Source organism: Protopterus annectens, chromosome 2.part0, assembly GCF_019279795.1.
Source record: "Protopterus annectens isolate FY-2018-M chromosome 2.part0, PAN1.0, whole genome shotgun sequence".
NCBI lineage: Eukaryota > Metazoa > Chordata > Ceratodontiformes > Protopteridae > Protopterus > Protopterus annectens.
The window spans coordinates 728476228-728492378 of record NC_056728.1 but is presented as its reverse complement, the minus strand read 5'-3'; positions in this window follow the sequence as shown (position 1 = coordinate 728492378).

Sequence of the window (16151 nt, the reverse complement as noted above, 5' to 3'; positions counted from 1 at the left end):
GCACACCTGAGGACCCCAACTAACATCCACCCTCAACAATCATAAACCACAAAAACACAAACCCACCTCATGGGTACCACAAGGGATAGGAACCTAGATGTAATGCTACCCAATGCCAGAAGTATAAACATCAAGATGCATTCAGTGTAAACACACACAGTATAGAGAATGTAGATATCAGTGCTGTAATAGAAAACAGGGTCAAAGCCCACATCAGCACCCTGACACTACCAGGTCACACCTCATACAGTGATGTACATGTGCAAAAACATGGAACCAGATAAAATGAGGGTGACTAGCAATAAATGGCATGGATAACCACACACCCATGTTTGTACCACAACAAGAAGCAACATGGAATAGCCATGGTCAAAACCAATGGCTAAAACTGACTACTACTATATAGCTTGCTGCAGACCACTGTCCTAATAGCAGGAACTGCCCCAGGCCTATGTTCATAGGTTCATAGGTTCATACTAGGCTATCTGCCCTAGGGCATTTATAAGCCTAGCCCAGAGTTTTGTGGCTTCTGCCACCCCTTCAATTTGATGGATAATATGCCCATTATTTTGCTGTGCCTCTGTCAAGCAGTGATACTGAGGTTATCCCTGGGGTATACCTGCAATCTCCAATCCATTGGTCAAGATCTCACTTGAACAAAGCCAGTGAGGTGCTCAGCCTCACATGTACCAGGATGTTGTTCCACAGCATAGGGACTCTCTGGGTGATGAATCTGTCCCTCCAGCACATCCTATTAATATCTGTGTTGAGGTTTAAGTCCCCTGCCTTTGTAGTCCTGATGGATGTAGAGGTCTTGAGGTGAAGCATGTTCATTAATTCTGGGATGGACATAGCCTTGTATGTCAGGCACAGGTCACCTCTGAGCAGATGGTGGCGACTGAATACAGCAGGAATTCCTTCAGTCGGGCAGCATAAGAAATATGTTTGAGACCCTTTCACCTCCTGTTGAGGAATTTGTGGGCCCATCCAATTGCCGCAGGTGTTGGGTCAGATACATTCTGAATGGGGCATTGTATGCAATCATTGGTCTGATGAGTGATGAGTACAGGGGAACAATGACCTCCCCTGATCTAGATGTGAATCCCTGCATGATGAGGTGGCCAATGTAGAAGGTCTTCCAAACTAACCTGGCAATGTGAGTGTCAAACAAAAGGTTACTGTCAACCTGGGTGCCCAGGTCCCTGATAACCTCCTCTGTGCTTAGAGGATTGCCACCTAGATGGGAACTAGTGGTAACCTTGTTCTTCCTGAAGGGTATGGCTATGCATTGTTTAGTGTTTAATGTAAGGCCATGGCTCTGTCACCAGTTATCCGTGTCTATGAGACCCTTCTGAAGGATGTCTGTGTCAGATGGGTTTCCAACTGTGCTTCCCAGTTTGCAGTCATCTTCAAACTTTGTCAGCCATAATCCTCCTGTGTTTGCTCGTACTTCTGAAAAGTAGATGCTGAACAAATGTGGGCCCAGGACTGAGCCCTGTGAGACACCACTTGTGACAGCTCTGGAGTGTGACATGGCACCAGCAACTTTGACCCTGTGTGTGCTGTCACTTAGCCAGTTTGCAACCCATGCTGTGATGTATGGGTTCACAATTAAGCTGGTAATGTTTTCAATGATACCTGAGTGGAGATTGTGTCGAAAGCCTTTGCCAGGTCAAGGTAGGCTGTGTGGACTGCCTTGCCCACGTCAATGGCCTGGGTGACTGTCTTGAAAAAGTCAACCAAGTTTAAAAGGCATGATCTGCCCTTGACAAAGCCAAAGTGGATTGGATCCAATGTCTGTAGGTCCCCTATGTCTTCATTTATAATTCCCATTATGATCCTCTCCATAGCTTAGCAGAACAGGCTTGTCAAGCTGATGGGATGGTAGTATCCGGGGTTGGTGGAGGCACCTCCTTTGTGAAGTGGGTCCACCATTGCCGTATGCCACTCCTTGGGCACATATCCTGAGGTGAGGCTAAGATTAAACAGCTGCCCTAACTGCGGGTGTAATTACTCATTGAGTTCATGGAGCACACAACTGGGGACACCATCTGGTCCCATGGATAAAGTGTTTTCCGCCTTGGATAGAGCAGTTCCCACCCCAGCATTGGAGATGTTTGGGGGGCTACAATCCTCTGGTGTAGATACTCCTCCAGTTGGGGGGAGGGGGGGGAGAAATCTGCACTGAACCTGACAGCCAGTATGTTGGCAATGTCTGTAGGTGCAGTGATATCTACATCATTTCGAACTAATTCTGAGCATATCTGGGAGTTCCCTCCCAGGTTTCAAACATAGGTAAAAAAGGCCTCATGATTGTCCCTTGAGTCCTGAGTGGGTTTACTTGCAAAACTTGCCTCGGATGATTGTATGGGGGAACCCAGTGTCTTACTCACAATGAGCAGGGGTGTCTTCCCTCCTACGGATTACGCTCTATCTCGTAGTAGCTCCTTCCTTGTGTTGTAGAGCTTGTTTATGGCTAGGGTCCACCAGACCAGATGCTTGCCTGTGGTACAAAGAGTCTTTGTTTTGTCTGGGATTGCCTGATCCATGCAGTCCTGGAGGTGCTGGTAGCATTTGTAAGTGATACAGCGGCTTGGGTAATGGTGTCCGCTGGCTTGGGGGCCTTGAAAGAGACCACACCAGTCCTTAGAAATGTGAAGTTGGCATTTGAGAAGGTCTTCACTGTTTGTTTTTCTATCTGGGGTGTGTGTGGGATGTGGACTTCCACTGAGAGTAGTCCATGATCTGATCTCACCAATGATGGGTATACTTCTGGTGTTGAACAGTGTGACCCCATGTTCGTGATGATGAGTTCTAGTATGTTGTCTCCACTTGTGGGGATGGTGACCAGTTGTTCCATGGCATTTGAGTGTATGACCTCTTGGAACCTTTGTGTTACAGAGTTGTGGCTTGCTTAGTGATCCCAGTCTATATGTGGATAGTTGGAATCACCCAGTAGGATGGTGTTAGGAGATACATTTATCCCCTGCAGTGTTTGCAGGATAGCTGTGTGAGGTACCTGAGTTTGAGAGGGTGGCATGTAACATGCTACAAACTGCAGAGCAGTCTTGCCTATGGTCACTGGCACCTGGATGGTCTCCGATGCATCGTGTGTTGCCACCAACCATGAGGTGAGGGTGTCCTTGATGAATATGGACACCCACCATCCTTCTTGGTGTTGTCCGGATTCTAGTGCCGGAACGCATGATATGAGGTAACACCCGATAGTGCCGGGGTGCTGTTAGAAGCTGTGAACCAGGTTTCAGGCACAGCACAGACATCAATGTGCTACAGACTGAGAAGGGCATACAGTGTGTGCAGCTTGCGGTTGAGACCTCTGGCATTGAGCAGCATTACCCTTAGTGCCTTTCCTTTATTGTGTTCTAGGGTGGTAGGTGTAGAATCTGAATCTTGCATAAAAAAGGCACAATGGGGGTGGCAAGAGCATCATCCGAAATCCTGAAGCCCAGGGGTGACAGGTGCAAGCCGTCCCTTGGAAATCACCGTGGCCTGTCCAGCATGTCATCCCAGGCAGACAGACATTGGACCCCCTTTGAATGACACCATAGTTTAAGCAAAATATTACAGCTGATCATCTTGTCTCTGTTTATGTGGCATCATACTTGGTGAAGGTAGGATACTGCTGAAGGTCAGGGTCACCACCTGCCTGGCCTACATAATCAGAGGGATCCTCTATGTCTCTTTCCATGTAGTCCAGGGAGGTACATCTCAGGTCGTTCACACCAGCATGGATAATGACTGGGTCAGACTTGTACTTGCAGTTGAGTGACCTGAGTGCTTGCATTATGTGGTGGATTCCAGTGCCCGATAGGCAGCTTACTGTGACCTCCTCCGTACCCGATCAGGTGAGCGGGACGTCAGTGTGTCTGACTATGGAGTCACCTATGACAAGTGTGTCTGGCATTGTGTTTGTCCTTAAGGGCTGTGACTGTTTGGCACACCGACTCTGTGGTCAATGTGTTGCATGTGCTGTGCCCTGTGGAGGCGGTTGTGTGAGTGTCTGCTGTGGTGGCCACTGCTGTTTTGGTAGAATTCTGATCAGAGCCTCCGAGTATGTCTCTGTGTGTCTATGTGTATGATCTTAAGTTGTGATAGTGCCATGTGAGACTGGATTTGTGATGTGTGTTGTTACCTTCACCTTCTCTCTGGTCTTGCTAGTCCTATGTTGAGAGAGCTCAGCCTCCACTTTGGCTATATAGTTGCATCTCTCACATGTATGTGTGTTTTATGGGAGAAGGAGAGGGTTGTCAGTGTACATGAGGCAAGTGTAACATTGCCTCAATATTCCCAGGTTCACCAGCTGAGCAGGAGAGGACACTAGCAACTGATCCCTAGACATGCTAGAAGGAATAGACAAAACGATGTTGGAATACAGGGAGATATCAAGCCCCCCAAACCACATCATAGTGTTTGATTGACAATACCTACACATACACCGGTGTTTCATAGTGTCATAGTCTACTACTAGGCTATCTGCCCTAGTGCATGTATAAGCCTAGCCATAGTGATGTGGATATTGCCACCCCTTATAGTGGTAATAAGTGTACAGAATAGATTCTGAATATTGTGCCTCTGACTTAGTAGTGACACATTATGACCCCTTATGTAATTGAATAACATGACTGTGCCTCTGTCTAGTCTGTGCCTCCGTCTCATATGCAGTTGTCCAGATGTCTCCTGAAGAGAGTCAGTGAGGGACTCTGTCAAACATGAACTGGGATACTCTGCTAGAGTGTGAAATGCCTCTGAGTTATGACTCTGTCCCTCCAGCATGTCCTATACATGTATGTGCTGAGGTTCAAATCCTCAGCTCTCATGGCTCTGGTGGATTTGGATTGCTTGCAGTGGAGCATGTCCACCAAATCCTGATTGGACATGGTCTTGTATGTCAGGCATAGGTCACCTGTAAGTATGCGGTATGACACTGAACAAAGCTGGATTTCCTCTATTCTGGAAGCATATGACATGTGTTGAAGAACCCTGATCTTCATGGTAGGTACTTTTGGGGTGTCTCCAGCTGTTGCAATTGCTGGGCGAGGTACATACCATATGGGGCTTTGTATTCAATCATGGGCCTGATAAGGGAGAAGGATAGTGGAACAATGACCTCCTATGATCTTGATGGAAAACCCTCCATGATAAGGTGGGCAAGATAGAAAGTCTTCCTAACCACCTTGGCAACAGGGGTGTCAAAAGAGATGTCACTATCTACATGTGTCCCCAGGTGTCTGATTTGTTGTCTGTGCTCAGTGGGTTGCTGTCTATGTATTGATCTGTGGGTACTTTGTTCCCCAAAGGGGATGAATACACATCAGTTGCATTCAGTTTCAGGCCATGCGTCTGGCACCAGCTATCCGCCTTTGTGACGGCATTCTGTAGTATGTGTGTGCTGGCTGATGTATTCACTATGGTGCCTAGGTTGCAGTCATCTGCAAACTGTGTCAGCCACAACCCCCCTATGTTTGCTTTCACATCTGAAAAGTAAATACCAATTAAGAGGGGTCCCAGGACACATCCTTGTGGGACACCACCTGTGACTGGCTTCGAATCTGACAAGGACCTGCAATGTTGACTTTATGGGTTCTGTTTCTTAGCCATTTTGCAACCTATCCTGCGACATATGCTGTTATATGTCAGCTGTTGAGCTTGGCTATGATGCCTGAGTGTGGTATTGTGTCACAGGCCTTAGCCAAGTGCAGGTAGGCTGTGTGGACTGCGTAGCCCTCATCGATGGCCCTACTGACAGTTTCATAGTAGTCAACTAGGTGCAAAAGGCAGGATCTGCCCTGTACAAAGCTGAACTAGGTGGGAACAAGGGTCTGTAGGACAGTAATGTGTCTGTGTAAGAGCTCCATAATGACTCTTCCCATATCTTAGCAGACAAGGCTGGTTAAGCTTGTGTGGTGGTAGTTGCCATGGTCTGTGGAGGCATCTTCTTTGTGGAGTGGGACCACTGTTGCCGTATGCCAGTGTTCAGGTACATATCCTGTAGCAAGACTAAGGTTAAATAGCAGTTGTATATATGGGTCCAGCCCCTTCTGGAGTTCACATAGCATGCAACCGGAGATACCAGCAGGTCCCATGGATGCTGTGTACTTGTCTTTGCTGAGTGCAGCTCTCACATGGACATCCAAGATGACAGTGAGGTTACATACAGCAGTGATAACTATCTTCTTTTGGGGGTGAGGGAGGGGGTAAATCGCACTGAAGCTGTCCGCCGGACTGTTGCCAATATCTGTCAGGTCACTGGAATATATGTTGTTGTGTACCAACTCTGAGCATATCTGAGGGTTCACAACCAGGTGTCTGACATAACTGAAGAAAGCAGTGTGGTTACCTTCATTGTCTTTGGTGATTTATGTCCCCAGGTTGACCTTGCATGTCTTTATGAGATAATGTAGCTTTCTACTAGTGCTGATCACAGCTGTCTTCCCTTTTGGAGATGTAGCTCTGTCTTGCATTAGTAACCCTCATCTGTCATACAGTTTGTTTATGGCTGGGATCCACCAGACAGGACACTTTCCCTTTGTGGAGAGGGTCCTGTTTTTATTTGTGATTGCATGGTCCATGCTGTCTGACATCTAGCTAAGGGGAGGTCATTGTGGTTCTGCAGTTATCTTTCATCTGCATTAGAAATGACCACAACAGCCCCTGTGGGGTGTACCTCATGCAGACACATCCAGCACCTGTACAGTCCACAACAGTACCTCACCAGGAGTATGACAGAGCTGGAACACATGTAATGTATAGCCTGATTAAACAGAGTGCAGCTCCACACACTGCCATGCTGTCCACCCAGATGCAAGCTGTGCCTGATGTAGAAAGCCATGTCCAAGCTGGAATCAATGCACATGCTGCACCTTGTACAATCTGAATGGCAGGGAGCTATGCACATGAGGGACCTGAACCCCAGCACTGACATATTCAGGACAGGCTGTACTGCATTATCCAAAACACAGAAGGCACCGCCACGCATGAGTAAACTACCAGTACAGGTTGTCCATAGAGACACTCGTTGAGCCCCTCAACAGGAATCCTAATGAGTGGATGGGAGATGGGAGGTTTACCCTGGGTATCAATGTTATGTCACAGGTAGACAGAGGCACAGTATACTAAACAAGACATATGTCATGGCAAACTACACTTACAATGTGCTGATGGACAAACACACTCTCCGACTAGCATTAGAAATGGCCTAGGGCACATCGGTAGTGTTTGCCAATGTACACCCATGTTGTGGAATACACAACTGATGTTGGATGAGGCTGTTGTAAGTAGTACACATCTGAACATAATGCAACATGGTCAGATAGGTTCATAGGTACATAGGTTTATACTAGGCTATCTTCCCTAAGGCAGGTATAAGCCTAGCACAGAGTTCATTGGCATACACCACCCCTTATATGGAAACAGTACTGTGCCCATTATTATGTCATGCCTCTCTCCAGCAGTGACACAGTGACGATCCCCGGGTTAAACGTATGACCTTCCATCCACAGGTCAAGATACCTCTTGAACACAGCCAGCAAGGTGCTCTGCCTCACATGGATCGGGATTGTATTCCACAGCATAGGGAGTCTCCGGGTGATAACTCCATCCCTCCAACATGTCCAACGTACATCCCTGCTAAGGTGTACGTCACCTGCACTAGTGGTTCAGGTGGATCTGCCGATTCTGAGGTGGAGCATGTCCATTAATCCCTGTTTGGACATGGCCTCGCATGTCAGGCATATGTCACCTCTAAGCAGACGGTATGTGAGTGAATAGAGTGGGAGTGTCTTCAATCTGGCAGCATATGACAGCTGTTGGGGTTCCATGATCCTTTAGGTGGGGACATTCAGGGTGTCTCCAATTGCTGTAGATGTTGGGTGACATACAGCCAGAATAGGGCATTCTACTCGATCACCGGTCTGATAAGTGAAGAGTACAGGGGAACAATGACCCACTAGATCTGGATGTGAATCCCATCCTGATCAGGTGGGCAATGTAGAAGGTCTTTCTAGCCACCTTAGCAACGTGAGTCTCAGAAGAACGGCGACTGTCAACCTGGGTCCCCAGGTCCATGATAACCTCCTCTGTGCTTAGAGGATTGCCACCTATATGGTAGCTTGGGGTTACCTTGCTTTTCCTGAAGGGTATGTCTACACATGTTGTGCACTTTGACTTCAGGCCATGGCCCTGGCACCAGCTATCAGTTACTGTGAGTCCCTTCTGAAGGATATCCATGTCTGATGCACTGTCCACTATGGCGCCCAGTGTGCAGTCATCTGCAAACATTGTCATCCAAAGTCCTCCCATGTTGGCCTGTACTTCTGGGAAGTACATGACAAACAATGGGGTCAAGGACTGAGCCCTGTGTGACACCACCTGTGACCAGCCTGGAGTCTAACATAGTGCCAGCAACTCTAACCCTGTGGGTCCCGTCCTTAAGCCAGTTTGCAACCCATCTTGTGACATATGGGTTTACATTTCAGTTGTTAGGGTTTTCCACAATACCTGAGTGGGGTATTGTGTTGAAAGTGTTTGCAAGGCCAAGGTAGGCTGTATGGACTGCCTTTCCCCAACAATGGCCTAAGTGACTGTTTTGAAGATGTCAACTCAGTACAAAATGCATGATCTGCCCTTGACCAAGCCAAAATGGGATGGGTACAATGTCTGCATGTCCCCCATATCTTTGTTTATGAGCTCAGTTATGATCCTCTCCATAGCTTTGCAGACTAGACTTGTTAAGCTTATGGGGCAGTACTTACCAGGGTCTGTAGAGGCACCGCCTTTGTGCAGATGTGCACAACTGGACCATAACCAGGCTGTTGTGCACACTATGGAAATGTAAAGCGGTGATAGGACTAAAGCCCAGGATACTGACCACCACAGTGAAAGTACTGAAGCACTACACTATACAGTGCTATAGTGTTAGGTCAGTATGAACGGATGTTGACAATTGTGTGCAAAGTATCCCATGCAAAACCTGCAGGCACAGTATACTCCCTGTTTTGTTCACACAAAAGCATTCGGACAGTAACTACACAACATGGCACAGAACACACAACCATAAACTGGAGGTATTTGTTGAAGGTCACACTCATCCACAAATGTGATGGGCTGCAGAGTTCAACATATGTAAAGCCCACACTGGGCATGCTCACACACTTAGATAAATGAGACATCTTTCACACAACATGCCATGGGAAGGCTGAACTGGGCATGCTCACACACTTGGTCCAAATGTTACTCCTAGCAACTGTGAAAACACACCAGAGGATGCTCATTCCCCTTTCTAGACACTGATCATGTAAGCACCCTATAAGTATATCGGAGAAAAGGAATCTCTCAATAATCTGAATAGCGCGCTCCGCTAATGCGTCCGTCTCAAGTGTCATAACATAGTTAGGTAGGGGTTTGAATCCAGCAGGTGGCAAGTGTGTGTGAAGGGGGGTAAGTGTGTGTGTAAGTGTGTATGAAAGAAACATCCCTTTTGGCAACTGGGAAAACACACCACAGGATGATCATTCCACTTTCTAAACTCTGATGATGTCAGCACCCTATAAGTATATCAGGGGAAAGGTAGTCTCCCAGTAATGCGAATAGCGTGCTGTGCTAATGCGTCCGTCTCTAGTGTCATAACATAGTTAGGTAGGGGTTTGAATCCAGCAGGTGGCAAGTGTGTGTGAAGGGGGGTAAGTGTGTGTAAGTGTGTATGAAAGAAACATCCCTTTTGGCAACTGGGAAAACACACCACAGGATGATCATTCCACTTTCTAAACTCTGATGATGTCAGCACCCTATAAGTATATCAGGGGAAAGATAGTCTCCCAGTCATGCGAATAGCACGCTGTGCTAATGCGTCCATCTCTAGTGTCATAACATAGTTAGATATGGGTTTGAATCCAGCAAGTGGCAAGTGTGTGCGAAGGGGGGTGGGTAAAGTGTGTATGATTGATGTATCCGTTTTGGCAACTGGGAAAACACACTACAGGATGCACATACCCCTTTCTAAACGATATCACAATTATGCATGGCTTTTGATTACAGACATGCCACGTGTGTTTTGCACACACAGAATGCCCATGTGTGTAGGTTGTCACTCACAATAATGCATGACATTGATTAAACCAGTTATGGCAATGCACACATGATGTATGTGTGTACCAAATACACATATGTACCTGTGACCTTCAATAGTTACCATGTGTGATGCCTGCCACATGTGAATACATGGTATTTGCACAGGGTAACATTATGACCGTGGTCTTCTGTGCAGGTGCAGCATGTGGGATGTGTATATACAGTGTGAGATGTAGATGCTATCAGCCTAGTAGTGAGGGATGCACACCTGGTCTGGGGCATATAGTCTACATGTTGTTGATGTACAGGAGCTGCATGTTTTCACCTGTTGTGGGAGTGGTAAGACAGTATTCCATAGCAATGCAGTGACTGCATGCTAAGAACCATTCAGCTAGGGTGTTGTAGCTACACTAATTCATTAGCATTCAGTAATTTGTCAGAATCCCTGGTGAGGGTCTGATGCCAACCAAGGTCAGGGGTCTACCAGCCTGTGTCACTTGCTCAGTGATCCCTTCCATGTTCCCTATCATGTATCCCAGTGAGGGACATCCCACATCAGCTGTGGTGGCATGGACAATGACTGAGTCATATGTGTCCATGCATCTGCCTGACTTGCATGTTTGTGTTATGTGGTGAACCATAGTGCCCCATGAGCATATCACTGTGACCTACACCTTTTCCAGCCTGGTGAGCATTGTCTCACTGTACTGGACAATAAAAGTACCTAACACAACTGCGGCAGTAGTGTTGTATAGCTGTACAGACTGTGCTTGTTTGACACACAGGATTTGTGTGCTATGTGTTATGCGTGCTGTGTGCAGGCCTAATGTATGCCTGTGTGCCAGCTGCAGAGATGTCTGCCAGTCATGCAGGATGCTATCCTTAGGCTTCACAACTGACCTGTTGTGTTTCCATGCTTGTATTGCTGTCCGTGTAGGTCCACATCAGATTGGTATTGCTGTCACTGTAGTATTTCATGCCACCAGACAGGTTATGCCAGTACTGGGTTCAGAGTGCTTAGTCTACAGTTTGGCCATGTGTTTCCATCTCATACATGTGATGTACATCCATGGGTAGGGGATAGGGTTGACTGTGTACATGTGGCAGCTGTGACATTACTACATGACACACATATTCCACAACTGTACCATAGAGGTGACTGACAACTGACCTTTGCACATGCTACCATAGTATTGAGATTACATTGGTGATTAACAGCACATAGGGACAATGGTGATAAAGATACATAGGTCCATAGGTTCGTACAGGGATGTCTGCCCAGGGCATGTATCCACCTAGCCAGAATGTGTGTGCCTTTCAACATGCATTGTGAATCTGTCTTGCTATGCCCTTTTCCAAGGTTAGTATACTGTGCCTCTGTCTCACAGTGACACATAAGTGATACCCAGGGTAACCCTACAATGTCACATCCTATCATTAATATCACTCTTGAAGATAGTCACTGAGTCAGTCTGCCTAACCTCTATTGGGATAATATTCAGGAATGAAGGGAGCCTCTGAGTTGTGAATGTGCCCCTCCAGCATGTCCTATGTATATCACTCCTGAGGTTCAAGTATTTCCAGTGTGTATCCTGGTGGGATCTGGATATTCTGAGATGCAGCATGGCCATTAAGTGAGAATATGACCTGGCCTTCTATGTCAGGCACAGATTGCCTATGAAGAGGCAGTATGTCACTGAGTAGAGCTGCTGTTACTTTAACCAGTCAGTATGTGGCATCTGTTTGAGCCCTTTGATCCCCTTGTCGAGGTACATATGTGGTATCTCCAGTTGCTGCAGGTGTCTGGTAAGGTGCATGCCGACAGGTTCATCATAGTCAATTATGGGCATGATGAGGGATGAGTAAAGGGGCACAATGTCCTCCCCTGATCTACATGTGGATCCCATGATGATGTGGCCCATATAACATGCTTACCTAACCACTTTGTCCATGTTGTTGTCAAATGGTAGAATGCTATCAACCTGTGTACCCCAAGGTCCATAATTCCTTCATCTGCACTTAATGGATTAACACATATGTGGTACGTTGTGGTCACTTTGTGTTTGACAAAGGGGATGACTATATGCTTTCTGTCATTCACGTTGAGGCCATGGCTGTGGCACAAGTCGTGTGTTTGCAAGAGTCCCTTTTGGAGGGTGTGTGTGTTAGCTGGTGAGTTGATTATGGTGTCCGGTTTGCAGTTACCTGCGACTTGCTGAGCCACAGTACTTCCATGTTGGCCTGTACCTATGATAAATATATAATGAAGATGACAGCTCCCAGGGCTGTGCCTTGTGGGACACCACTTGTACCAGGTTGGAGGCTGACATGGCTCCAGCAATTCTACCATGTGTGTTCTGCCCTTGAGCCACTGTGCAATACCCATAGTGACATAGGGGTTAATATGTACACTGGTGAGCTTCCCTAGAATGCACAACTGGGGTATTGTATCCAAGGCTTATGCAAGGTTCAGGTAGGCTGTGTAGACCTCCTTCCCCTTGACAGTGGCCTTGGTGACTGTTTCAAAGAAATCAAACAGGTTGGAGAGGCAGGATTTGCCATTGACAAAGCCAAACTGTGTATGGTGACATGTTTGTAGGTCCACAATATCTAGATATGTGAGGTTCATGATGATCCTTGCCATAGCTTTGCAGACAAAGCTAGTCAGACATATGGGTCGAGTAGTGTCCAGGATCTGTGAAGGCACCACCTGAATGTTGAGGGACCACTGTTGCTGTATGCCACTCTCTGGCCACATATCGTGTATTAAGGCTGGGATTGAACAGTGGTGTTATGTCTGGGTGTAGCTCTTCTCGTGGTTCATGTAGGACACAGCCTGGGACACTGTCTGGTCCCATTGATGCAGTGTTTATTGCTTTGGGAAGGGCATCTCTTACTTGAGCATCTGTGATGTCACGGGGGGCAGCACTGTGCCGCGAGACATATTTGCCCTTTTGGTGTGGGGGGAGAAGGCAGCATTGTACCTGTCCACTAGGATGATGGCAATGTCTGTGTGTTTTGTATTTTGTGTGACATCTTGGATTACCTCTGAGCATATCTGGGTAGTACCACCCAGGTTACTAACATAACTACAGGCAGCCTTGTGATTATCCTCAGTGGCTTGTGGAACCCTCTCTCAAAGATGGCCTTAGACAATCATATGGGTGCCTGTAGTTGTCTTCCAATACTCATCAGTGGTGCCTTCACATTTTGGGAGGTTGTTGTATCATGTAGTGGCGTCATCCTTCTATTGTATAGTGTGTTTATGGCTGGTGTCCGGCACCCAGGACATCTGCCTTTGGAGAATTGGGTCATGCTTTCATATGTGGCTTCATGATCCATGCATTCCTGAATGTGTCCATAGAATGCCTTTATACAGGTATCTGCAGTCTGGTCCATATTGTCAACAGGCCTTGGGCCTTTGAAGGTTTCCACATCATTTATGAGGGGTGTGAACTTGCTTGACATGAGCTGTTGACAGCCGTGCCACCCTCCAGACAGAGCAAGGTGAGGGTCACAGTTAGCTACTTGTCGGGTGATAGCATGTGCCACATAACACAGGCACACAGGTCACTCCACAGCAAGTACAGCTATGAGGCAGACATTGTCCATGCTGGTGCAAACAACCTGAGACGTACCTCCCTGGACCACATGGCAAGAGACACAGAGGAGCTCTTACAGCACCCTCTCAAACTCAGGACTCCCACACAGCCTTCATGCTGACACAGGACAGTTTAGATTACTCTGCAAACATCATCATACTGGGTGACGTCAGCTACCCAAACATAGACTGTGAACATTACACAAGCCACAATACCCAAGCTCTAGGGTTCCCATAGATCAGACATTCTTTGGCTGTGGAACAGGTAACCAACCTTCCCACAAGAGGGGCAGATATACTAGACCTGATCATCACAACCATGAGTACAAACTGCTCACCACTGGGAGTATATCCCTCATTGTTGCAATCAAACCATATACTAATCACACTGGAGTACTGGATCCCCCACATATGCAAACCTCAAACACATCGATGTGTGTGTTGGAAATGTCCCTATTAGCAACTGTGACAGTACAGTACAGGATGCAGATCCCCCTTTTGAAACACTGATGATGTCAGGACTGTATAACTATATTACCTGTAGTAAAGTCCTCCAGTAATTCGCATAGTGCGCTCTGCTAATGCGTCTTTCTCCAGTGTCATAACGTAGTTAGGTAGGGATTTGAATCCTGCAAAGGGAATGTATGTGTGTTAGTATGAGTGGGGTTTATGTGTGTGCACTATGCTGGGAGGGTTAACTGCCTTTTGCCAACTGGGAGAACACACTACAGGGTGCACATCCCTCCTCCTACACACAGATGATGTCAGCACCCTCTAAGTACAGCGTTAGTAAGGATTTCTCCAAGTACTGCAAATAGCACACTCTCCTAATGTGTCTGTTTCTACTGTCATAACACAGTTAGGTATGGGTTTGAATCTTGCAAATGGAAAGTATGTGTTTTACTGTTGGTGGGGTTAGTGTGTGTGCACAATGATGGGGTGGGATGTGGGTTTTGCCACATGGGGCTATGCACTGCAGGGTGGTCATTACCCTTAACAAGCAGTGATGTTGATAGCACCCTATACAAACAAAACTACAAAAGAGAAGGTGGTGGTACCAATAACACATGTAAGGTAACACTTCTTCAAGTAATGTCCACAAAACGGAGTAGGATAATCAAACAATTCTTTTATTCTATACAGACAACATGACAACAGACAACTGCCAGTACTCAGTATAGTGTTACATGCTACTGTAACACGCACATGTACCCAAATATACCTAGATAGTGCTCTGAAGCCTGAATGTGGCAAGTGTGTGGATGTCGGATGTGTCTGTGTGTGCATTTCCATATGGGAAACATGTTTGATGTGGCAATCAGGGTACTACAGTACCTGATGCACATTACATCTTTCAACCGATGAGGTTGCCTGCACCCTGTGAGTACAGGTAGAGAAGGGGACGCCAGTAGTAAACAACATAGTGCACTTCTCAAATGTGTACCTGTCGTGTATCAACAGCTACTCATGTAGGGTGATAAATAATGGGAATGGCAGGTGAGCGTGTGCATGTGTGTGGGTAGCAGGGTGTGTATAAATGCATGTGTGACAGAACAGTTACATATAGCTGAATCTACGTAACAGCACAAGATGCGCATTGCCATAGTCAATGTTAGCATGTGATGGTGTGCAGCTGGTACACTTTGGTAAGTAGTATGGGTGCATATAACAATTGAGGACAGTCATACAGTTACTGCAGCAGGATTGCTGGGATATACACACAATAATACTGGAACAGTGAACAGTTACCAACATGTTACTACTTATACACATCTATGTAGTCACCCTGTGCATCAGCAACGTGTTTACCTTTACCTGCACCGATGTTGTAGTATGCAGGAGGTGGCACAGTGTCATCATATGCACAGGGTGTGGGTTAGGTATGCCCAAGCCAGCCACTGGTAACACCAATTGACATGTGTGTGTATGTGTGTTTGTGAGGGGCAGCAGTACAGGGTGGACCGGTGTTGGTGCAGTGTGTGTGTGTATATGTGTTTGCCCTAGGTGTTAGGTTTCTGCATGTGTGTAAGCACGCACACAGTCCCACATAATGGCTGCCATGTACAGGGTTTTGTGGACAGCCACAGACTGCACCTGTCAGGTCATCCAGATCAGTGTCTGTGTGCACGGACACGGTACCTGTGCCTGGCAGGGGTGCTATGGGCCGTATCCGGTACTAACCCAGACTGGGTACTGTCATCGGAAGCAGAGGTGTGTTGACTGGACACAGTTCCCTGTTGTGACTGTCCAGAGCCACGTGCACGTGGTCTCCTGGGGCATCTTGATGACAGCACAGACCCAGCATTGCTGGGGCTGGTGCTGGCACTTGAGGTGCGCGAGTGGGCCTGTTGTCATCCGCAGCCACTGCCAGCTGGTGCTGTTGCTGGCATACGGCCACGTCGACGTCGCAAATGCACACCATCGCCCTGGCCCATGGATATCTGTTTGTGGAGCAGCTGTTCTA